General features: G+C 45.9%; 1 long non-coding RNA gene across 1 annotated transcript in view; it reads left to right on the forward strand.

Moving 5' to 3' along the window:
* The first annotated feature begins 234 nt into the window (after nucleotides 1-234).
* The window catches only part of LOC122459591, a 30397-nt gene continuing 4889 nt past the window's right edge, over nucleotides 235-25742 (forward strand). Inside the window, exons 1-3 of the long non-coding RNA XR_006280390.1 lie at nucleotides 235-433; nucleotides 5304-5546; nucleotides 22804-22991. This is a non-coding gene — a long non-coding RNA (uncharacterized LOC122459591). The remainder of the gene's footprint in view (nucleotides 434-5303; nucleotides 5547-22803; nucleotides 22992-25742) is intronic.

Raw genomic sequence — 25742 nt, forward strand, 5'->3', positions numbered from 1 at the left:
CACCCTATTATTTACACAGAGCAAGGTTTTACAAAGTAAGACAGACAAACCAGGTTTCACACCACCCTGATGCTGTTTCAACAGTGTTCTGAAATGTTGCATCAGCGGAGACAAAAGCAAAAATTCCTTTATCTTTTCTTTTTCCATATATATATAAAAGATTCATTTCTCTAACATTATTTAATATATAGTTCTGACTAACACTGTTTTCCAACAGACCCAGGAATGGCTGGAAGCAACTGATCCGAACATTATTGGTCCCAATCCTCAATCCTTCTTAACAGCCCTTTGAGCTGCTCTTTCACTACCAGAGGGGAACATCAGTACTGTGGATCTGACTAATGCATCTCATTTCTTTGGCTTGGGTATGCTCCAACCTAGAGAGGATTTGTGAGTTGGTCAGATATTTTTTCCCCCCTTCACCACTGGAGAGGTGAGTTTATGCAGAATCTGTTCGTGTGTTTTATTAGCTAGGACCTTTGGGGATGTTGTGGATACTAGTGCAAGTCTTTCCTTATGCTGTAGATATTTCTAATAGCGTTCCTAACTTCTCTTCTCCTTGTTCACAATATCTCTGATATTTTCCATAGATTTACCCCTCTGATTACATAGTAATTCCCCGGGCTAATACAAAAACTGAACATCATCTCGGTGAGACGAATTTCCAGGCACACTGAAAATGAGCAAAATCCCTTAGCATAGAAGCACGGGTGGGGAGAAGTATAAAGTACAGGGACTGGGTTTTTCAAAAGCCATCAGCACTGGCCTTACTTGGCTCCCATTGAAGTCAATGGTAAAAGTCCCACTGACTCCAATGGGAGCAGAGTTAGGCCAACGCTGAGAATCTTGTAATATCCTACCAGCATCGTGACACATAATGAATGCATTTTTAGAGAGGGAATTGCTGCGTGATCAGTTTGGCATAGGTCCAGCGTAACAGCACTTCTGACCTCTCCGTGACCTCCTGGAGAGCATCCCACTCAGACCTTCAGCCACTGGCCTTCTCAGGGCAGGAACCCATAGTCCTATTCCTTCAGATCAAGGGTTTGGAGGCAGTTCTGCCTGCCATTCACTGTGATCGCTCTAACGAGCCTGGCATAGTCCAGCAATTGCCATCCTGCTCTCTCCCAAACAGAATGGCAGGTTTACCAGTGACCAGTCAACCTTCATGAAGCAAAGTAGAGGAAGAATATCCTTAAAAACAACCAACAGCTTGGACGCATGCATGTCGGACCAAGCATCCTTTATCTTCTATCTCCTTCAGACCGTGGCTGCGGGGTCTGTCCCTCTGGGTCACAGTCTCATGTCAGTTCTTGGATCCAGTGGGAGAGACACTTCCTGTGTATCAGGCTGCCCACTTGATAGCGTTCTGTTTGCTGGGCCTCTTGAACCCAGTTAATGCCAGACTGTGTGTCTCCTCCCAGGGGGTTGTACTTCTGCAGACTTGTTTTCCTGCCTAGAGCTGGTATGAATTATCCCCTCCTGATGCTGTTAATTCCTGAGGGTTCATTTATGCTTAGTGGACTTCCCCTTAGTCACTGCATTGTTTGATTTGTTTCAAGAAAATAAATTAACCCCCTCCCCCCCCGGTAAATAACAATACACGGGAAGAGGGGAAACTTTTACCCTCACACTTTTTTTTCCATAAAAGTAGCAGAATCATTACAATAATCAAAGAATCACACAGAAAACTAATTATAATCATCTGGGGCAATATGACATGTCTTATTAAGAAGTCACACACTGTCATCCATGCACCATCATATTCATAATCTGCTTGCTGTCAAACTTTGACACTAAGGGAACTATAATGGGTCTAATAAATTTAGACAGGGAAGAAGGAGATTTCAAATGAGTTGCCTTTAAAAAGGTTTTTAAAATACTATAAAAGGAGTGGATGGAAGATGAAATTCTGCATCAGAATTAAAAAATAGTTAAAGAGTTCCTCACCTTCTCCATCACTAAGCACACACAGTAATCTCACAAGGTTTGCTTTAATGACATTTCCATTATCGTTAGTTTCTGATATATGCCATTTACATTCACATTCGCCTTTTCAAGTAGCTCAGTCACAGAGTTTGATGCTGTCATTTTGCACCTGACAGCCGCTCTCTCTTCTCCGGGAGCTTTCATTTTCGCCTCTCCCATTAGAATGCATGGCTCAGAATGACATTTTAAAAGCGAGCAGGTCTGATTTAGACTCCAAAGGATCAAATTTGGAATGTAAATTCCATATGGCAGCGAGGTTAGCATCAGTGAAATACTAGCGGGATTGAATGGTTTGAGAGAAGATGGTTGAGTCACAGATTTAACAGCTTTTGTTTCCCTGTGGCAGCATGAATGAATCCATAGGTAAACTCTGATTTATATTTCCACTCTTCTGTCTCTGTCTCTCATTTCTGAGGAGCGTAATGGGGACAAAGGAGGGGGAACAGCGGAAGAAATTAACTGATTTTTAACTATTCATGATAAATAGGCCCAATGGCCTGTGATGGGATGTTAGTTGGGGTGGGATCTGAGTTACTACAGAGAATTCTTTCCTGGGTATCTGGCTGGTGAATCTTGCCCATGTGCTCAGGGTTCAGCTGATCGCCATATTTGGGGTTGGGAAGGAATTTTCCTCCAGGGCAGATTGGAAGAGGCCCTGGGGGGTTTTCGCCTTCCTCTGTAGCATGGGGCATGGGTCACTTGCTGGAGGATTCTCTGCACCTTGGTCTTTAAACAATGATTTGAGGACATCAATAGCTCAGGCATAGGTGAGAGGTTTATTGCAGAAGTGGGTGGGTGAGATTCTGTGGCCTGCGTTGTGCAGGAGGTCAGACTAGATGATCATAATTGTCCCTTCTGACCTTAATATCTATGAGTCTATGAGAAAGGACATCCCTTCAAGCCCGATGCATGAATTAAAGCAACAACAAAGTGCTTTAGGGAAAGATGCTGACCAGACTATTAACAACCCCAAATGAAAAATCTCCCCCAGGGGGAGACTGAACAACAGGGAACTACCCAGGACATCCAAACAAAAGAAAAGCAAGTGGTGTCAATTGGATAGGAGGCTTTAATCTTCCTCATGATGTCAACGCTAGCTTTAGCGAAGATGGGGGTGTAGCCCGTGGTGGGCTGATTCATTAAAGAACTGCTTGTTCATTTGCCAGCATCTCTTTGTGTACCGGATCCTGGACAGGAAATGCTCAGTTAGAGCGATTTCCCAAGGGTTGATCATAACTGGAGAGGATGAGCAGTTGATTGTAGTTTCTACTCTTTCCATAACGTAAGCCTCTTCTAAGTACCAGTGGAAGGCCCAGATTTAGCAAAGCATTTAAGCACATGCATAACTTTAAGCACGAGCTTACATCTTATCTTAAATATACACCTGAAGTTAAGCACATGCTTAAGGGCTTTGCTTAGTAAGGATGAATTGCTGAATTGGGGCAGAAAGTGCCAGTTCAGAAGCCAAACTAAAGGAAGGGATGTGCGTCCAGGACCGACGGCTGTTTGGAGGGATGCAAATGCCAAGGAATGTTCCATGTGTTTATTCTCTAATTCCTGCAGCTCTTATTCCTTGACAGATTTTTCAAAGAGCTTTCATAGCTAATCCCTGTGTATTTGGTAGGCTGCTCACTGTCAGAACGCGGCTCCACCCGCTGGAATGGCGCTTTCTGAGCCCTGTTGCAAACCCATCCAACTGCTTTGCTAGTTTCTTAGCAAGTGCAGAGCCCAGTCCTCACCTCTACATACAACAGTTCTCCCCTGCCCCTTTAGGCCAGAACTTTAGGTTATAGACCTGGCATGGCTCTCTGCACACCCAAGCAGCGCCTCCCACGTCTAGATGGCTGTTTTTAACAGTGTGGTGTCCCGCTCCCCTGCCAGGGAGCCTTTCACTCCCGCATGTAGCTACACACCGCAGTGTAGAGGCAGCCTGCTGTTCAGTGGTGTGCAGCGCCACGTACCCTACATGGCACCACAAGGGTAGACAAGGCCTTAGGCTATGTCTACACGGCAAGCATGATGTGTGCTTGTGTAACCCACACACCTCCTGGGTGTGGTGTTCTGTCCCATCTAGTGGCATTGAGACCACTGAGAGAGAGAGTGTGAGCGTGAGTTAAATGAATCTGTTCTACAGCCTCATGTGGCAGAGGCTCATGCATGAAGCTCCAGAGGTCCCAGGTTCGATCCTGCCCGCCAACAACCAGGGGTATGTCAGTATTCCACTTGCAGCATGTGTAGCTGATCCAAAGTCAGCTTTAATCTAGCTAGCTTGGCTACCATAGTGAAGCTGTGGCAGCACGGGCTACCCCGGGAGTAATTCCACGGTTCCAGGTGGGTTTGTACAGCCCTTGCTGCTGCAGCTTCACTGCTCTGGTACCTGAATTAGCTAGATCAAAGCTAGTTGCAATGTCACCATACCCTTAGACAGCCCTGGGGCTGTGTCTAAGCTCGTTGGTTTGCCCTATGGGCTGCAGCACTGCCCAGAATCTCCACTGTGCTGCATGCTGCCGGCCTGACACCCTCCAACCCAGAGAGGACAGCTGTATGGGTCGTCTTGTCCAGGGGAATCCTCTCCCACCCAGCCAGAATCAGGCCTTTTAGGGCCCCTTGACATCTCTCCTGCCCTTTAACCAGACAGAAAGGGACTGGTGGGTGGGTGCGGATCTCACTCCAGAATCTCAAACCCAACTAAAGGACCTTTGTAGTCATCTTAGATCAGAGGTTAATGCCTCTGTCCTTTCCTGATGGAGATCACACCAGAGGCACTGAAAAACCCTTGAAATACACTTCTTCACTCTGAAGCTATTATAGGAATGAAACTATAAAGCAGGTAACTTCCAGCCCAGCAACTGTGGAAAGAAGAAATATACCTGTGATTAGAATAGCTCCGGTTTCCAGTAATAGCTTGCTCTCCGCTAAATTCACAGTTTATATACGTCCGCAAAAAACTATGGCACAGTTTCCCCCTAGGATTTTAAGAAAGGGGAATAAATGTATTCGAATGCACAATGCAATATCTACAGAGAGTAGGAATTCCCCCTGGAAATTTGCTTCAGTACAGATCACCTTTTATAGCTCGCGCTTACAAGAGAAATTCAAAAAGGCCAAGCAGACATTGCTTTACTACATGGTAGTCTAGGCAACTATGTACTGCCCTGTCTGACAGCTCATCACTAAGCTCTGGTGGCCCATAATTGCTGCAGAAATATTAGGGTGGACACCAGTGTTAGGACCAACAATGCTGCCCCCCCATTTGTCCATCTTTGATCTCATTTTTATATCTGTTGATTCTCCTTTTTTCTAATCATCCTTAGGCATTCCCAATCCAGATCAGACTTGTGGTCCATCTAGCCAAGTATTCCGCCTCTGACAGTGGCCAGCACCAGATGTTTCGGCGGAAGGTGTGAGAACTCCACAATACGTGGCGATGAGATAACCTGCCCCCAGGGAAAGTTTCTTTCCAGCTTCTGCCAATGGGAGATTCCTTCTCTTGAGAGCAGCAGTGCTACCCTGAAGTGCTAGGCAGGTGCAAAATGGCTGCAGATTGTAAACCTGTGGTGAGTTTCAGCCCTTCTCTAGTCCTGCAGAGGCACCTACGTCCATACAAAATACCTATTGGTGTGGCGCAATGTAAAGGGTTATGTGCGTCCACAGCTCAAGGCCTTATCAATAGCCAGCAACGTGGCCATCTCAAACACAGAGGAGAGGGACTCTGGCCACTGAAAGCCAATGAGACTCGGAAGGCCACGTAGAGCTGGTTGGGAAATAGGATACCCTTGCTGCAACGTTGGCAGAAGCCAAACAAATCTTGGTGCTGTTGAAAATCACAGGAGAACAGTTGGATTTTTTGTTGAAAACCCCAACGTTTCCCTGTTTTCTGCCCAAAACCAACATGTTTTTTCCTCCAATTTTCAACTGTTTTGTAACCAAACATTTCCTTCAAACATTTTTGTTTACTCACCCTCCCAAACCCAGATTAAAGAATATGGGGTCCTTGCACACTATGGAAATTGGGGGACCCTGTGCATGATGGAACCTAGACAGCGCATGTGATATACAAAACAACCCCCACCCTGGGCAAGGCCTCAGTGTGCCACCCCATTCTATCCCTGAGAACAGAGGTGCTCGCCAGGGTGGGAAGCAAGACTTCCAGGGGGACAGGAGGTAGAGTGAGCTTTCTCATGGTTCAGTGGTTCTGGTAGAAGCTTGTGTGGGGGGTGTCCATCAAGTACCATGCTGAAATGCCACTCACTCACTTTGGCCCAGCAGCCCCTCCATCATGACAGAAGGGTGGGGAGAGGGGCTGGGTCAAATTTGAGTGAGTGGCCTTGTGACCTGGCACACTATATTTCAGAGCTACTCAGGTTTTGTTTTTTCCTGGTGGCTGGGGTTCCCACGGAGATGGGGTCCCTGTGTGAGTCCATCTAGTGCACATTGGTTAATCTAGGCCTGAAAACCCCAATTTTCCATTAAAACAAGTTTTGATGGAACATTTTGACCAGCCGGTCTCCTAAGTCACTTAGATGTTTTTGAAAATGTTACCACTGTCTCAGTTGCATTCCCAGCTAGACACCACTTTGGAGGAAATACTTGGGTCAACTCCTCAGCTGCTATAATTCAATGAGGCTCTATCGACTTCACTGAGGCTCTGCCGATTCACCCCCACTGAGGATATGACCTTCAGTATTTGATACAGTATTTCATACAGCTTAACACAGGCACTCTCTCACTGTGGGCCAGTTTCTCCACTACCTGGCACCTTGCTCAATCAATTACATTTGTGTGTTGTGAGTACAAAGTGCTTCCAGATTAACGATGGCAGTAGGGCAGTGGCTAATGAATCTCTGTGTTTTTTACAGGGGCCCATTTCAATTGTTCTTCTAAAAGCCTATTAACCCCCCGCTAGGTTCCTCTACTGCGTTTATTAGATTATGAAGTATCACCTGACTATAGGATCATCCTGACCAGGGGGGATACTAGTAGCCAGGTTGAGTGGCCCAGCTCTGATGGTGCTATAGACTTACCCCCAGAAAACAGACACAGTTATCTAGGCCTGGTGCAAGTCCCTGACGTGGTTTGGAGCTAGACCTCAATCTGAGTGGGCCAAGGTACAGCAAAGACCTAGAAGAGAGGGGAAACAGAAACCCCAACTGAACTGGCAGAGGACCCCTGGGGGCTTGCATTCCTGGTGTACCCAGATACCAGTGAGGCCTTCCAAGATAAACTGGTGATGGACCAGTTTATAGATGCTTACCTGGATGTGGACTTGCAGATCAAGATCAGAGAAAGGAGCCTAAAAACACCTTGAGAGGCTGGGGAAATAGACAGGGAACTTGAATCTTTCCTTTCAGCAGTTCTCTGGAAGAGGAAACAACCACTAGTGAGGAAGACGGAAGTTGATTGCCATGACCTCTGTAAGCCTAGCTCCGTGTCGAATGTGTGTGAGGAGAGAGGAGACTCTAACCTGGCTGTTAAAAGAAGGGAAATTGGCAATAATGCAAAACTTAATGGAAAAAGTCCAGTTGAATACTGAGAACCTGAGAGGAACAGAAGAGAGACCCCGAAGAGGAAGCAAGCCGAGCAGCAACCTGTGAGCACAGCTTGACCCTGGAAAAATCTGGAGAGAGCATTAGGGTGGGCTAAAGAGGTTTGGGGCTGTGAGTTAAGAAACTGTTCCCTTTGGTTCTTGGTTCCGCCGGTGTTCGGAGAAGCAGGATTTCATACATTCCTTTTAAATAAACAAGACTGCATCAAAGAAAATACCAGACTCCCTCAATTTCTGCTGCGAGCTGAACCATCCCCATGGCCCTGAAATTTGACTCGCTGCTCAGGTCAAAAAGGGGCAACCGTATTACCTGGGCTAGGATGGCTTTATAAGGCACGACAGATCAGAGCTATAGAATTAGAGGGCTGTTGCTGGAAACGGGAGGGCCTGACTACAGAGACATGGACCTCTAGGAGAGAAACATCTTCCTTCCTTCCAGTGCTGAATCCTCCAACGCAGTTTCAACTGTCTCCAGTTCTTTTCACCTTCCTCAACAGAAAGGTTGGAAGTAACGGGATTAACTTTAGGGGATCATTACCACGCTCTCTCTTGTGCTGTCAGTGTCTGACAGCCTGATTTTACTTCCATGGGAGCTGGTTGCTCAGCACTTCTGAAAACTACAGCGACTTATTCTGGCACCTAAATAAGGATTTGGGAACCTAGCTTTACGCCACTGTGTTTGAAAACTTTGGCTTTTGCATCACTATGCAAGTCCAGGTCCCATCCAGCACTGGCAGAGGTGTGTATTTCAACTGACTCACTGCTTAAAAAGGGAACGTTTTAGAGGATGCAAGTGAAAGTTACCCTTTGAGAACAGAGGTTGTCATTTCCAGATTCTTCCTCCAACTGTGATGGAGAGCAGTGAAAACCTTCCATGTCTGAACTATTGTAGGATGGGATTGGGCTCACTCCACTCCCATTGAAGTCTAGGAGAGTTTCACCATTCATTGAGGGCAGAGTTAAGCCAGTGCTAAACACCCGCAAACTTCCTACATGTGCTTTGGAAAGATGCAGCCTCCCGTTACTCGGAATACTGAACTAGGTCTCATGGAAACTTTTCAGGACATGGGTGAGTTCAAGCTATCAGAACTGAATATGCTGGCCAGACTTTTTTTATTTCACCCTCCCCTGACTGACCCCTTCCCCCCTTTCTAGACTTTATAAATCATTACAAAACTGATTAGAGGATTTATATGGATTTATGAGTACAGGACGCGTGTCTGTGTTTTCCTAATTTAGTTTAGAGATTTATTTGGAATCACAAAGCTCCCAGGATTAATGATGTCAAACTTGTCCCTACAGCAGGATGACTTATCTCTGGCAGATATGCCCCTATAACATCAGGCAGCCAGAGTCCAGTCAACGATTTCTCTATAATCAGAGGATCCCTTGTCCTTCTGGACAATAACACTGTAATACTGTCTGTCCAGTGTTACTTCTCATACAGAGCTCATGGAGCACTTCTATAACCCACCTTGTGAATGCAGCCCCCTTAGAAGCTGTAGCAGCTATTATTAACCAAAGTGGAAAGTAACTTACACAGTGAAAGTGCATGAGGGAGTGGAATGTCATTATCCAGATTAGAATTTGTCCAAGACACTGGACCACAAAAAGTGCTACAGCATCTTCAGTGTCACAAATGGTCAGGAGCTCCAATTTACATCTGATCTGTAAGCCTGCAGCTCCAAGAGTACAGCAATAGTACCCTGCTGGGGTCAAGAGTCACAGGGAAGAATGCCTCCCATTAAGTCACTACCAACTACTTCCAGATCTCTTGGGTTTTCCTTGGCACTTCCCCATCCAAGTTCTGATAAGGCCCAGTTCTACTGAGTATATAACAAGAATTCAGTCTGGTATGGCCTGGCCACAGTTCTTCTCACTTCCCTAATAATTCATCTTGTGTTCTAGAGGAGACACCATTAAAGGGAAAAGAAATAGCTTGGGGAACCCTGGAAAGGCAAATATGGACCTCATCACAGAACTGAGTTTGGGTGAACTTCCTGAATAGAGCCTACCCTCATGGGGCAATGGTCTATTTGCATAAAGCTGCCACAGGGCCAGATTATCAGATTTTCAAAGTACATTTAGATGCAGCAATTCCTCAGATATCTTCAGGTAGGATTTGGGAAAGGGATAGGAGGTGGAACATCCTGTTTAACATGTTACTGTCTAAGTGGCACTTCTAATCCTGGCCTACTGGACTTCTGCATTTTAATCACTAGTTCTGATCTAGATTTTCCATTTTCCATAGGAAAATCAGTAGCAATATCCAGTTCTGTAACAATGAGTCATCGAGCCGCAGTTACAGAATATAAAGACTGATCACTATAGTTCCTGGTTAAAGTGCAAAAGGAGATCTGTGTATAGTGTCTATAAGGAGGATGCTCACATAGATAAAGGAATGGTTCCCCAATCTCAGATTTCTCTTAGGGGAACAGCATTACCAACTTTGTATCTTGCCTTTGACCTTTTGCATCAGTGCTGCGTTGTTCTCACAAAATGTTTGCTGGTGGTCATGGCCTGGCTACACCAGGTGGGGGTGCCCTGCAACATGAAAAATTGGGTGGCCAAGGACAGTGGTCTGAAAAGAGCAATCTATGCCACCACTGGGGTGGAGTCACTAGAGGTCAGGAAACAGTATTCAGAGTCTCCACTTGTCCACCACAGACAAGTAGTACATAGGAGCCCAGCTAGACATGGCTCAGCACCAAGTCTCTTTGCCCCAGGGCAGGATCCAGGACATTAGGTCTGGCACCAAGGATAAGTAAGAATCAGGAAGAGACAGTTCAGACGATGTTCTGAAGATTAAGTCTCCTGGTTGCAAGGGTATTCACAGTGCCAATGGCACTACCTGGGACAACCTCACCAGACCCTGAGATTCCAGTAGAAGGAAGCAACACGGACTGCCACATCACATCCAAGAAATAGACAAGCCCTGGGCTTTTCTGGCCTGGTGGTATTCCAGGGACAGTCAGTCTCTAATTAGAAATGGAACCCTAAACAGCTCCCATTTAAATGGCAGGTACCATTCTGGGACAAGGAGCTCACACAGAGAGACTCCACCCCTCGGGACCTGGGCCCAGATTCACAAAGGGACTGAGGTGTTTTGATGCTGAGTGTTATGGTGTCTAATTTTTAGGCACCTAGAAAATCACTGGAACCGTACTGGGATCCACAAAGCCTGAGGTGTAGGCACTGTGACCCTAAGAGCACCCCAGTGCCAGCTGTTAAGGGGCATAGTAGTGAGCTTGTGCTGGTCTGACCAGCCCAGGGTACCCCAACTCACTGTTGTCATACTCTGTATCTAAAATGGATCCTGTGAGGTGTCATATGCGACCTGGGGATACATTGGTGATTAATGTCATTGTAACATGTATGTATGGCAGCTGGTTTCCAGAGCTCTCATTTATGGCATGGCTTGATAACTCTATCATCCTAATTTGCATCAGCAAACATAGTAGGCTCCACTTTTCCTCTAGGAAATAAAACTCACCGATAGCTTGTTTCAGGAGGAATTATGGATGCTCACCAATATTATGCTTTGAAGTCTGTGACCAAACAAAGGGAGAGAAACAGGTTTTCTCCCAGACAGGAGGGAAAGCAGCTATCCAGCTGTCTCCTATGTACATTAAGCATGGTGAAATCAAACCAGTGGAAGCCCCATTCACAAATCAGCAGAGGAATGGGAAGGGAAGAACAGTACAAGGTCATTCTGCCTCTTGAAACAGAGTCCGTGAACTCAGAGTTGGAAGGGGAAACAGAGCCATTTTGGCTTCTTTCCCCTAGAAAGACAAGGGAAGTCAGCACCTTGTACTTTTGTTGAAGGTCCTGACTGAGTGAAAATCCACTGTAGCTGGAAAGAAAAGGATTGGGAAGAAAACTAGCTTGAACCAAGGCTGTAGCTTGTTGAGTTAAGTCTTAGCCCCTTGAAAGCATATTTTACAGTTATTTGCTTGTAACCATTTTGTCCTTATCCCTTGTACTTGAATTCACTTTAAAATCTCCTTCTATTAATAAAGTTGTTTTACTTTGAATCTAAACCAACCCAGTGCTGTGTTGGAATTGAAGTTATTGTTAACTCCAGTTAAAGTAGTCAGCTGAGCTCTTTGCCTCTTGAAAGGAGCAATGAACCTTATTAATTCTCTGAGTGCCCCAGGAGAGGGCTGGACACGTCAGGGCAGATGGTTTTGGGACAATTCAGGACTAGGGGTATGTTGGGGTTACCCTAAAAGTAGTAACCCAGGCTGGTGGAGACCAGGGTGGGGTGTTGTAGGCAGGCTGATGGAGTGAGAGCACTGAACCAGGGCTGCACAGCACACAGCCACTCTGGGAACTGCACGCTTGTCTGCTAGCTGTTGGTCTCTGGGCTGTGAGCCACAGCAGCAGAGCAGTGAAGGCACCCACGGTCACAGAGCTAGAATTCTGCTTCTCTGAAGACATCATCTTGACAGATTCTCATCCACTTCCTCTTTGGGCTTGGAAACTACCTTTCTGCAGGAGTACCGGAACAATTTTTATAGTGGGGGTGGCAAGAGCCATTGAACCAAACTGTAAACCCCAGATATAATGAAGACCACTTCAAGCCAGGAGGTGCTGCAGCACCCCCCACACTCCTAGTTCCAGCAGCTATGCCTCTCTGGACTGCTTGGAGTGTTAGGGGCTCTGACTCAGACCCTAGGTTTCCAGGGTTTAAACCTTTAAGAGTAAGCAGAGTTCTGTCTGCTTCACACAGTGGAGCTGAGTAACAGCAAGGCTGCTGTAAGATGTCATCTTCAGAAGAATTACAGGTCAGTAGTTTTCCCACCTTCTCCATCCAGAAATGCTGCAAAACCAGCCTCTTGCATGTCTGTCTGTTCCTGGTGTGAACCAAGAAGAGCAGAGCTTTATAAAAACGGACAGCATTTAAATGTTCAGAACCTCAGCTAGTATTCTGTTAGGGTTCATTTTGATTTCTCATCATTCTTAATCCTAGCTGGTTAGCTGAACCCTAATTCTGGCCCAAAGAGTGACTCCATCAGGCCTGATTATCTTGTGTCTATGGAAGAGTACATGAGGTCATTCCTTAGCCAGACTAGAGTTAGCTGTATTGCCTGAGAGGTTCAGATGATGTACCTCCTTCCCGCTCCCTGGAATGTCGCTCTCAGAGGCTGTGACGTTGCCAAGAGAAGAACGCACATCACAGCTCTATTCTAGTAGCAAAGTGCTGGCTGACGAAAGCCAAGTGTTCTTCAGAAACTTGCTATTGAAGGACAAGTCTGCCAGACTCAGGGAAATACAGAGTAAGCACAGTCCCTGGTTAGTCCAGTGCAGTATGCCAGGAATGTGATTGTCACCCTGGGCCATCCTAGCCAGGAACACACCCAATCACTCAGTTTTCACAATTTTTTGTGGTGTCTGCTGCAGTGTCTCCAGGCACTGGGGATACCCCTAAAGTATTGCCCCATTACTAATTAAGTAAAGAATGGATGTGTCCCAGGGAAAATTCATCAGCATTTAGCTAAAGATCTTCTGCTAGAGAATAAAACATACAGCTGGGCCCTCTATCTGTCACGCCTGCTACCCAAAAGGGAACTGTAGCTCCAACATATCGCCATTCTAAAGCCTCCACAGCTAACCTCTCCGATAGCATTCCCACCCAGCAATTTCCTGCCAAGGAAACACTCTGAACTGCTTCTTAGCTCAGCCTGCAAGGGAGCAGGTCTCATTTATGGCATAGGTTGATAACTCTATCAGCCTAATTGGCATCATCAGACACGCTTGGTTCCAGGTAGCCTCTAGGAAATAAAACTTTCCCATAGCTTGTTTGAAGAGTCAGGCCCAGTGGTTTCCAGGTTTGGCAAATCCAATTAAACTTCTTCCTGCATCTTGTTAGATAGGAGAAAAAAAATGATTTGTCAGGATGTTCTCTCCTAGACCTTCTTATCCCTCTGTGCCTGGGAGCTCTTACCCCCATCAAACAGCCATTTAAGGACATTGATAGGCAGCAGAGCTGGTAGTTTGAATGTGTTTACTAATGTCCTACTGATGATGGTTCAGGTGCCATCTCATTCATGACCCCCCACTCCTTTTGGTGACAATACAAACATTTGAAAAAACAGAGGGTCCATGTCTGAAAAGTGTTAAGATGAGCAGCCCCTCCACCTCCTATCCAAAATGTACAGGAATGAGAAGAAGCATGCTGAGAATTTTAAATAATCTATAACAGCACGGTCCAGGACCAGGAGGAAGGCGCACACACAGCTTATGTTCTGTGCACCATGTCTCAATTTGACTGCGTTAATCTTCTGGGGTCTGACTTGAGGAAAGAAAACAGGAGGAGTTTTAGGCAAGGACACCCCATTCTGGCATGAGCATATTTTTTAAAAAAAAAACCATAAATCCCACTGCAACCCATTTTTAGTAACTGTGACCCCCATTAACCTAGCATGGGACTCTATCTCTTAGCAGCTGGTCTGTATAAGAATCTAGTTCTACTTCCTGCTAACAGAGCAACCAACTGAAGCAGTAGCAGCTCATGCTCTTAGATCCAGCGGTCCCAAATTCAGTCTGTACTTACCTTCCTGTAGTGGGACAGACTCCCCTCTCTGTCCCTGAAAGAGTTAAAAGCCAGCCCTTGGAGAGGGCTGGGGCTGAGAGCCAATAAGAAGAGGCTGGGAGGCAGCCAATCAGGGCCAGGCGAGGCCCTATAAAAGAGCTGCCAGGCCAGAAGGCAAACAGTCTCTCTCTCTAGCTTTGGAGAGAAATGGACCTAGCTGCCTGGGAGCACAAGGGTACCTGGAGCAGAGCAGAGCAGTGCTGGGGAAAGGCAAAAGGAGCTGGAGAGCTCCTGCCTGGCAACTCCCCAGGCTGAGGCCTTGGGAAAGGCCTAAGCAGCTACTGGGGCTGTGGAGGTGCAGCCCAGTGATAGGCAGAGGCAGCTGGTCCAACCCTCTTGCCAATGATGAGTGGCCATTACAGACTGCAGTTTGCCCCAGGGAAAGGGGGCTAGATTGTGACTGGCAGTAGCCACTGAGGCAAGGTGGGTGTAGAGGGTAGGGGGTTCCCCTGGGAGGGGAGACCCAGAGTGTGGGGGCACTGCTGTGGGGCAGAACCCCAAGGTAAAAGGCACTGGGGTCTGGGAGGGACATGGGGCCTGAGGCAGGAGAGACACCGGCCAACAGGAGGTGCTCTGAGGACTGGAAAAGAGCTAATTCCTGGGATGACCAGCAGGAGGCGCTGAGGCAGTGAGTGCTCGATCTGCTATACTTCCCCACTTGTGTTACACAACACAAGCGGAAGATTCATGAACACTGCTCGCTATAAAGTACAACAGATCCAGGACCTTAATAAGAAAGGTTGCTTATCATTAATGTAGTTCAGTGGGAATGCCTGTAAATTTGCACCCTTGGCAGTGAGTATGTATGGAAGACCCCCAAAAAGAACTGCAGTATTCATAGACAAGCAATTTTACATAGTGTTTTAACACACGATTAGTACTTATTAGTACTATCTTTTCTGAGGCAGTCAGATTTATGGTAATAAGTTGAGCACTGCTAGGACAGGATTGATTTAGTGTTCCAAGACACTCCAAAAATGTGTTAACTTTGCTGTCAGATATGTAGCATAGCAAACCAGATGATTTTATGCAGTGGTGGAAAGGTTCCAACTGCAGTCATATGAATGCCCTGCATAACTCATGGGGGTACTCATCCAAAGCCCACTGAAGCTAATGAAAATCTTCAGTGTAACTTAAAGAACAATACAGAGAGGCTAAAAATGTACAGAGAACACAAGAAGAGTTTGCACAGTACAAGGACTTCTGTAAACAAAAAGAAGGATGGGGGGGGGGGGAAGGGAAGATGCTGAGAAATTCTGAGCAGAAGGAGACAATTTAAGAAGTTCAAAGCTAATAAACAAAACAAAATTCCAGAATTGGAGCTGATCAAGAACTGGAATTGCCAACATTTCGAAATATGCCTTTGTTCCAAAATGGAACAGCAACAACAACAAAAAGTTTGGGGTCAATTGAAACATTTTGTTTTGGTACAATTGAAATGTTTTGACTTTTATATTAGACCATAACATTTCCAAACAATGTCAATTTGAAACGAAAATCAAAACGTCCTATTCCAGTATGGTCAAAGCGTTTCGACCTTAACACTTCATTCTAAGGTTTTCCAAACAAAATTTCATCTAAAACAACGTGCTCCCAGGGGAATGGTTTGATTTTGATGAAATGGCATTTTCGGAGGGAAAACTGTTCTGTCAGAAAAGTTTTGACCAGCTCAACCCCACCTAACGTATCAGAGTAAAGCTTAAACAAGCTAGAATATTATAAGCAAAGCATTATACAATAAGAAACCAGGCTCCCATCCATCTGTGATGAATCTGCTGAGCAATAAAAGTTGAGCAGAGAGCTGTGTAATATGTGGTGCTCTTCTCTTACTCCATAGGGCTCTAGTCAGCATCAAGGGAAGGTTCTCTGTCACTTGGAGCATTGGTGATGGGTGATTCACAGAGGCAGGGTGTCTGGGTTGCCCAGGGAGGAGCATGCTGGTTGCCAGCTGTTGGAGTGTCTCAGAGGGTAGATGGCTCTCAGAAGGGGTTACGGGCCCAGCTACCTCTGACAGGATCCACAAGGGGAACTGAGGCAGCTCAGGTTCACCTGGGAGTAGTTAACTCACTGAGACGGGAGGCAGTTAATTAGGCAAGGAAGCTGCCAGGCATGCCAAAGGTTAAGGACCTCAGATAGAGGAAAACCTCCTGAAAGGAAAGGTGGCTGCCAGAGATCTCGCAGGGAGAGGATCCCTCCAGCAAACTGGTGAGAAGCTGCCAGACAAACAGACACCCTAAAGAGGCAGAAACAGGGCAGGAGGCTGGGGGAGGCTACAGAAGTAACCCAGGGAACAGCAAGGGATGAGAGAGGCTGGTTCTGGCTGTTCCAAACAAGGGGCCCGAGCTGGAGCCCAGTGAAGCGGTGGGCCTGGATTCCCCCTTCTAGGGACTTTTAGAGAAGAAGCTCTGAGACCCAGGACTGATTAGCCGCTACTAGAGCCACACTCAGCTGCAAGGGGGTGAGCAAGAGGCAGCAGGGCCCTTCTACAGACTGCCCCTTGGCACCCACCCTGTGTAGAGCCTGAGAAGCTGTGATCTTGCTTTCCTGGGCCATTAGCTGCCTGGAACAGTACCAAAGGCTAGAGCTGGTTGAAATTTTTCCCGTTTTGATTTTTCAATGCGATTTCTCAGAGATTCAGCTTTTGATCAAAAGTTTTTGTCAGGGTTTGGTCTGATCTTTAGCCAGCTCCAGAACGGGGCAATTTTACTTTTGTAAAATTTCAAAATGTAAAAAAAGACCATTTATTCAAGAAGATTTCGTGTCTTTTTTTAAACTGGGTTTTCAACCTGCGACTGTTCTGAGTCAGCTGGGTGAGTGCAGTGCTCCAGAATCCCTATGATGAGGGAGTTTTACCACAACATCTTCTTCCTCACATGCGTCACTTCAAGCACTGTGCATAGTCCCATTGACGTCAGGAAGGTTACTCAGATACCTGATGTGAAGCACATCTATAAGGGTTTGCAGAAATAGGGCCTACATAATTGTCACCAATTGAACTGTTTAGCTCAACCCTGGCAGTAGATGTTCTTATTCAAGAATGCCTTTTAAAAATTGCCAGATTGGATAAGGTCAAGGTACTAGCCCTTGTATCAAATAACACTGCCATCAGCACCAAGATTTTAGTTCCTTTGCTTCAGGATTGAATTTTATTTTCTCCAAGTGAGAACAGTGCCACATAAATCAAACAGATATGCTGGCTCCTTTCCCTGCTGCAGGAGATCCTGCAGAGGCTTACCTGTACAGCTGGTTAAAAACCAGAATTTGCACCCTGCAGGAAACTGAGATTTCAAAGTCTGATTTCATCCCAAGCCAGACGAGGACAAAAAGTCGAAGCCTCAGATTTTTTTGTGTGCAAACCAAAATAAGCCCCCAAATATTTCATTTCAACCTCAGCGAAACATTTCATGTCGACGGTTATATTCTGATTTGTGCACAGTATCACAAAAGTCAAAACAAAACATTTCGATAATTTCCCCATCCAAAATTTCGATGGACTCAATGCACTCCTGCAAAACATTTCAGTTTAATCACATCAGCGGTTTCCAGTAGTTCTTCTGCAAATGTTCTAGTGGAAAATCTCCCAGTAGCTCTATTTCCTTATTCCCTAGAGGTCTCTCTCTCTAGCTAGCCTCAGGCTGCACTGTTAGCTAGGCCTGCTGGGACATATCTGACTCGCATTCTCTTATTACATGACCACTGGATGCATTCCCTTTTCCTGGGGAGGCAATCTGCGCTTGGGGTAGGCAAGGCTGAGTCCCCAACCCCCTTAAAGGGCCAGCTCATCCTGTAAAAGGTCTCAGACAAGAGCTAAGGCTCAGATCCTCAAAGGTGCCTGGCTCCCATTGATATCAATGGGCATTAGGTGCTAAAAACCTTTGAGGATGTAGGCCTAAAAGTGAAAGCCTTCAAAACCAGGCCATAATGAACTCCTTTTGCGTTAGCAGTGGTTGCCACGTTGAAAAAGTGAGCTGCAAACCTTGCCGAAAGCAGCTGCAGGGGATTGGGCAGGCGTGTGGGAGGCGGTCATTAAGAAGCACTGCAAATACAGCCAGGAAGCTGCAATTAGAGACGCTGTCACAGACAAAAAAACATGCTCCGAAGACCAAAATTCTAAAAGAGTCTGTGATCAAATCAAATTGCATATAGCAGTGAATCAAAGTAGCCCTAATTATCTGGCCACAGTTACAATCAGCACAGGTGTTCGTTCATAAAGGGAGGAGGTTGCTAGGCTGCCATGGCCCCTTTTCCATGGGGATGCTCACCCTCACTGCAGCATGGTGTAACCTAATTTAGTTGGCCTTGCTTTATGAGGTCTATGGTTGTCTTTGGATCTAAGACCACCCTCCCCCCACCATGGTAGCCATCAGAGTCTCTTATCATAACAACAGCTACAATAGTCATGGCTTTCATCATCTGTTCACCACCCAAGGGGTATGAGAACGCTTCCCTGCAATAGACAGACGTTCTTAGGGGATGTCTACACTGCCAAGGAAGATGCACGGCAGTGAGTCTCATGCTGCGGGGCTCACAGCTCAGGGTCCAACCTGGGCCCAGATGTCTGCACTGATATTTTTAGCCCCAGAGCACAAGTCCCGCGAGCCCAAGTCAGCTGACCTGGGTTCTGAGAGTCGCTGCTGCGGGGTTGAATTTTTATTTATTTATTGTTGCAGTGTAGATGTACCCGTAGGTAGTTCATGATCCTTTCTCTGTCCCCCTCCCTCCCAGCGTCATAAAGGCAGGAACAGTGGGGGACAGAGCATCGGATACAGCCAGTGTTAAAGAGTCGGAAAGGTCATCTGTGTAAGGTCATTGTTGTCACTGTGGTGACAAAAACCCCAGCCTGTGTGGAATGACTGTCACCCCCCCGCTTTGTACACACAGGGCCAGAGTCTCAGCTACACTGAGGCTCCTTTTACAGGGCCCTGGCAGCTTAAAGAGATTTGAAACCACAGGGGCCCTCCCTGACAGGGGTAGAGATGGCATACGGGCTTGACACTGGCCCTGTTCCCCATCGCCAGCGTAGTGGGTGGATCGGAGACGTGTCAGGAGCACACTGCAACAGTATGTCTAGTCTCTGCTTCCCAAGTCCAGGGGAAGCACAGAGTAAGTTGGGTGAGCCCTGTGGCCAGCCCACGCATGGTCTCAGAAAACAGGGAGCACAGAGGTGTGATGAGTGTTTAGTGCCTTAGGTGTCATCTGAGGTAATTGCCTGGGAGTCCTAAGAGTCCAGCCAATCCACAAGCCAGCCTCTAACCAGGTAGCCCTCAGGTAGGTATATAGATTTCTAATGAAAGCAGCGATTCCAGTCTGATTCCAGTCTTGCCAGGCATACTCCCAGCTGCCTGGTAGTTCTGGCAGACAGCTCCAGCATCACCTGGGCCTGCTCCTGCTCCAGCTCCAGACCTGGCCATTGTTCTGACAAGAGGTGGCTTCTAACTACATTTGTGCCCCCCACCACCATGGAAATGAAGAATCAGGACCAGAGCCTAGAAACTCAGAACCACATGGTTCTCCTGCAGACACAATCAGCCCCATACAGCATCTTGCCATTTGCCTGTGAAATACCTGAGTATCACTTATTCACAGAAAAGGTCTCAGCATAGATTGTGCTGCATCCTGCCATAACCAAGCACTAAGTCGCACGCTGTTCCTAGCTGGGAGATGAGCAATGAGCTGTAGCCAGGTCACTGGTTATTTCAATAGAAAACATCAAAGGCCATTTCCTTTTCCTACTCATTCATTCAGTTAGTTTTCAGAAGCATTGACGAAGATATTTCAGTAGAGCAGGCACCAACAGTCCACTGGGCTGCCATTACAACCCGTGCTTTGGTCGCAGTTATTTCCACCACCCCCTGTATTATATCATTTTACATTGTTTTGCAGGCTGAGATAATCTGGAGAGAAAATCTCTGTTATCAATCTCGAGCGCTTCTGTTTCTGAGTGATGAAGGTCCGAGACATGAGGCTAAGTCCACGTGACTTGGCAACCATCTCACTGCCGCTGATGATAACAACAAGATTTGCGGCTTTCAGTCGACAGGCATTTGGCATTGTCGTTGACCCTGTCAATACTATGCTGAGGGAGGGAAGTGGAAACCTCCCCATGGCACAGACTGGCAGATGGAAGCAGAGATTAAAAGCCAGATTCTGCTACCCATACTCAGGTCAAGTAGTATCCTAGAGAAGATTAGATTTTTCTGTCTAAATGGGCCAGATCCTCGGGTCTGGCTGAGCTGTGCTTGGAGCAGTTCCCAAGCCGGCTGGGCAGGGCAAATGGCTGCCCAATGCCACCTTTGTTGTCTCAGAATCCTAGTAGAAGCTGAGGTTTGGTTGAGTCTGTTGTAACTAATGCAGCAGGAACAGTCTGATGGGGCCAGTCCGCTGGCCGAGGGTTGTGAGAGTGCAAGGCGCTTCAGCCATGCTCTCCCTTCACCCTCAACCTTGGATCTTGCCTAGTCTATCTTGAGCTAAACTTCTCCTGTTTCCTCCCAGACCCTCTCCCCTCCCACCCTGCTTTTTCCATTGGCAGCTCCTCTGTTCTACCCGCATCTCCAATGCACTGGATGACGGGAGTTCTTTGCACCAGCCCAGGCTTGGTTCCCCTGTTTAGCTGATGGTTTCAGGCTGATTTGTTGGTTTGTGGCACAGAATAGCTCATGGTTTTGCAGCTGTGGTGGCAGTGGGGTTGCCTGGGTCTCTTGCTCTACTGGCATTGCCTAGGAGAGTGAGTCAAATGTGAGATGATATAGGGGAGGGAAGAGAAACTATATGCCAAGAAACATCACCATTAGACAAGGAAGGTTGCATAATGTTTGGTGCATGTGTAGGGTGAGGGTCTAGCCTGGAGAACAGAAAATGAAAGCCATAGGTAAAGAAGAGGACAGTCGTTTGGAATATCACCTAGCCATACAATCCATTTGAGTCACCCCATGTAGTAGTGCATTGCTGTCTAGCTGAAGCCAGCTTCTTCTTAAAATAATAATACCCAGGTCTTGTACAGTGCTGTTCATCAGTAGATCTCAAAGCATTTTACCAAGGAGGTTAGAACATCATTATCCCCATTTTACAGATGGTGAAACCAAGGCAAAGAGAGGGTAACTGACTTGCCCAAGATCATCTTGTAGGTAATTGGCCGAACCAGGAAGAGGAATCAGGTTTGAGTGTCAGGCCAATGCTGCCTCCAACTGGTGATTAAATTACACTGGAACACTCCCACATCAAAATCTGATGCCCTCAACACCTCTCCAAGTGAGGAACAAATCCCTACAAATGGGTACATTTTGGGGAAAGATCATGGCTGTGATGGCAATTTCTAGCAGGCTTCCAAGTCAAATGAGCGACCCTATTCCATATGTTGGCCAATGGGCTGCTATGAAGCCTAGCTAAGCTACAGCAGTGTTCAAGTCTGTGCTAGGAAGAGAGACAAGTTTCCAGTGAGAAGACCCAGCTACAGAACACGATGCTGGGGGAAGGGAATGTTCAAAGAAATAAAGTTTTGGTCTGTGAATGGAAAGTTACTGTGCTCCCTCAGTCAAAGCAGCATCCAAGTGAGACAGCAGCGTCAGCCACCCATTGCTTCACGTCAGGAGAATCCAGTGCAGTGTTAAAACTCAAAAGAGAAGAGGAAAAAAGCTGATTGGAGTGAAAGTTAAAATTCCCTCAAATCATTACAGCACAGTCAGAGAGCCACCTGCTAAAGAAACTTTGTTTTTGTTTCCAGCTTCCCTGGATAGCTTCTCCAGAGAATGTAAGTAGAAGTGTAGCTAGGCACCAAAGCCCATGTATGGACTTACAGAATAGCACGTGCACGTGTGGATGAAGTTCTATGGCCTATGTGATAGAGGAAGTCAGACTAGATGATCTAAGAGGCCGAGAAAACATCTAATTTCAGAGCAGCCAGATCCATATACAACTAGAGCTGGATGAAAATTTGTGGCTGGCCTAGCAGGATTGGTGAATTCTCAGTGAGGAAGAATGGCCTAGTGGTTAGGGTGCTGACCTGGGACTTCGGAGACTCTGTTTCAATTCCCTGCTCCACCACAGACTTCCTGTGTGACCTTGGGCAAGCCTCTCTGTGGCTCAGTTCCCATCTGAAGAAGAGTGAGGTGCCACTGGAACAAAAAAAACTGCCCATTGAAACATCATGAAAATAATGTCCCTATGACTGAGTCGATCATGGGATACATAGAATAGATGGCACAGGGGTCTGGTGAGGCTGAATCATTAAAGATTACGAGGCACTCATGTACCTCAGATGAGTGCCATATTAATACCATAGACTTGGTCTACACCTAAAACCTAAGTCAGTCTAGTTATGTTACTCAGGGCTGTGAAAAATTTTGTGCCCTGTGTGATATAATTAGGTCGACCTAGCCCCCATTATAGATGCAGTGTGGTCGATGGAAAAATTCTTCTGTCAACCTAGCTCCTGACTCTTGAGGGACTGGATTTACTACCACGATGGAAGAGCCCCGTGTCTACAGCATAGTGCTACAGTGGCGTAGCTGCAGCTGTGCTGCTGTGGCACTTGTAGTATAGACAGGATAATGATCCTGGGTAGCATACAGAGTCATTTTGCTGGTTGTTGTTATTAATATTTTAAAAAGTCATTTTGCTGGTGGTTGTTATTAATATTTTAAAAACTTCTTGTCTCTCGCAAATGTGTAAAATACAGAACAGGAAAACTGGGAGTAAGGCTGTGGCATATGGAGCTTTGAGACAGAGAGTTTGCATGGTTACTGCGCCTTAAAATTTGGATCATTCTGGACTGGCAGGGCTCAAAAGACAAGTCAGAAGGCAACTGTTGCAGCTGGACTTGGTTGGAGGCTGGACTCAAGAATGACATGACTGTGGCTATAGCTGGTAGGTAACGAACCCCCTCCTCGCTGTGCTAACAGTTCACTTTTTGATACTGTATTATTTTCTTGCTGTTGTTGTTCTGATCCAGTTAAAGTTACTGTAGTTAGTGAAAAAAATGTATAATTGTATTATTAGATGCTGGGACACGTAACAAAGGCTACATATACACATCTCAAGGTGGCTATCCACACACATTTCGAAGAGTTAAAGACAGTCACAAATACTCAGACTTGGTGTCTGTGACTGCTACATTGTGTAACCCTGTGATATATACAGGTTGTGTGTAGTTTACAGCCCACAGTTACAAATGCAGTATTCCTGTATTAAGCATATAACAAACATCCCATTGCTAGCCAACAACAACAAACTCCCCCAACTTATTTCACAACTATGATATAATCATGGTTGTTAAGTAAAAAGCATGAAATGTGACATTAAATGCAACCCTCCCCACATTTTAACACTGTAACATATTAACCAATAAAACTACAGTATGCAAATGAACTAACACTTTGGCTGATTGGCTGGGTTACCTCTGATGTCACAATGCCACACCCAACAATGATTTCACATTATTGAAAAAATTTAAATAATACCTTTAATACCAAAGCAGAAGGGAAAGGTTTACGAAGGAAACACAGTGACATAAAAAAGTACTGTACAATAATCAGCAGATAGACAAATCAGATAACGGTTTCATTGTTGGTATCTTGAGGTCAAATTGTAGTCTGAAGCAAATCTGCAAAGAGAGATGTGGAAGGAAAGAAAGAAAACGTACCTTCAGACTAAGATCAAAGAGACAGAAGAAGCCACTGGCTCAGGCTCCTATGTGGATCTGACCTCCACCTCTGCTAAATCTTCAGGGAAAGCCACCGGCCTCCAGAGTGATCTTATATTTGAGGAAATTGGTCGCCGCATCAAGGAAATGGGAAGCCAGATGGTCAAGAAAGTGAATGCCATATTTCAGTGGGACATCACTAGAGATGGAAAGATGGTGGTGCAGTGGACTCTTGACTTAAAGACTGGCTCTGGAGAGATCTACCAAGGAGCTTCACGTTGTCCTGCTGACACGGTCTTCACCCTTTCCGATCATGACTTCATGCAGTTGGTCCTGGGCAAGATTAAGCCCCATAGGGCACTCTTTGTTGGCAGGCTGAAGGTAAGAGGCAACATCATGTTGGGTCAGAAGCTGGAGATGATTCTTAAAAATCATGCTAAACTCTGAGTTACACAGTGCCTTACTGGTGGCAAGAACGGCCAAGACTGAATTCCTTTTGTCATACAGCAGAGTTGCTCACAATGGAGACTGAAAAAAGCACATCCTATTTTAATGCAAATTCTGACTATTCAAGTTTGGAGACACTCTACAGCTAATTTGATTGATCAAATATTATTGTTACAGTAAACTGGGAGTTAATAGCATAATGCACCATGTCTCTCACTGGTCCTCAATGGAAGCTTTCGTCAGGCATTTGCTTAGCCGCAGCAAGCATATGGAATGCGTACAGTGCTTTACATTTCAGTCTCAGGAAAGTATGTGTCTGCCTCTCTGAGGTTCAGGAGAGCAGGGTTCACACCTTGAGCTTCCAAAGATGACTGGGGCTGGCAATGCTGTGGTCATCACCCACCCAGAGAAGGTTTTGAACCTCTAGTGTTCCTCCACAGCCAAATGGGAAAGTAGTGGTGAGACACTGTGCCAGATTCAGCACTTGGGTAACTCCACTGAATGCTGGGGATGAATATGGACCATTGAGACATATTCAAGATGGAGTTATGGCCAGTACTTTTAACCAGAGGGAGGTCACTACAACATGGATTTGTGGAGGCAGGTGGGGGAGGCAGGTACCAGTAAATAGTAAAACTGGGGGGAAGACATAGCATGGGAAAATCTCTAAACATAAGGAGATCACTCCTGGAGCATTTCATTAAGGCATGTTCAACATTAGTTGGAGAAGCCAATGGGTGCTGCAACTTCCCCAGAGTTCTGGAAGCCATGCAACACAACACCTCAAAAGAAGGATGTTCCATAAGGTTGAGGAGCTCAAAAGTCGAATTGGCTGCCTTGTATGATGTTTTTATGGAGGAATTGCCATAGTTGAACAGGCCAGGGGCTCTTTTTCTGACACTGGCCAATTTCTGACCACTGACCAAGTCTGTGAACCCAGTGATATGTGAAGCATAAGGATTGATAGGCCATGTTGTTTTATCTTAACTTGGGCGAATGTAGATGCTATTCTTATCATAAGTCTAATCCTTTGTTGAAAATTACTAAACTACTCGCCTTAATATTTTCCTGCAGCAGTGGGTTCCACAGGTTAAGTGGGCCTTATATAAACATCCTTTTAATTTTTTTCCCCTTCATAGTATCACCTTGTTCATGAATGATGGAAAGGAGAACTATGAGCACCTTGCCTGGGTTTATCTCTGTCAGTCATTAATTTATATATCTCTGTCATATCTCCTGTTACTTTTCCCTTGCCAAGTTAAATTGTAGAGTCCTCATAACACCCCTGTAGGATAGGAGTGCATTTTACACATGGCGGAGTGAGGCATAGACAAGCGTAGTAATTCACAAATCACTGGCAGAGATGAGATTAGAACTCAGACATCCTGACTCCCAGTATTTTGCTTTCACTACTACACCTAACTGCTTTCAGTGCCATAACAGTAGAGCTGGGCAGGAGCTGGACTTTTGGTTTTGTGGGAATTTCCATAATTTTGAAATGTTTTCCATTCTGAAAGGGAACAAAAACA

The sequence above is a fragment of the Dermochelys coriacea genome, chromosome 3 (genome assembly GCF_009764565.3).
Source record: "Dermochelys coriacea isolate rDerCor1 chromosome 3, rDerCor1.pri.v4, whole genome shotgun sequence".
NCBI lineage: Eukaryota > Metazoa > Chordata > Testudines > Dermochelyidae > Dermochelys > Dermochelys coriacea.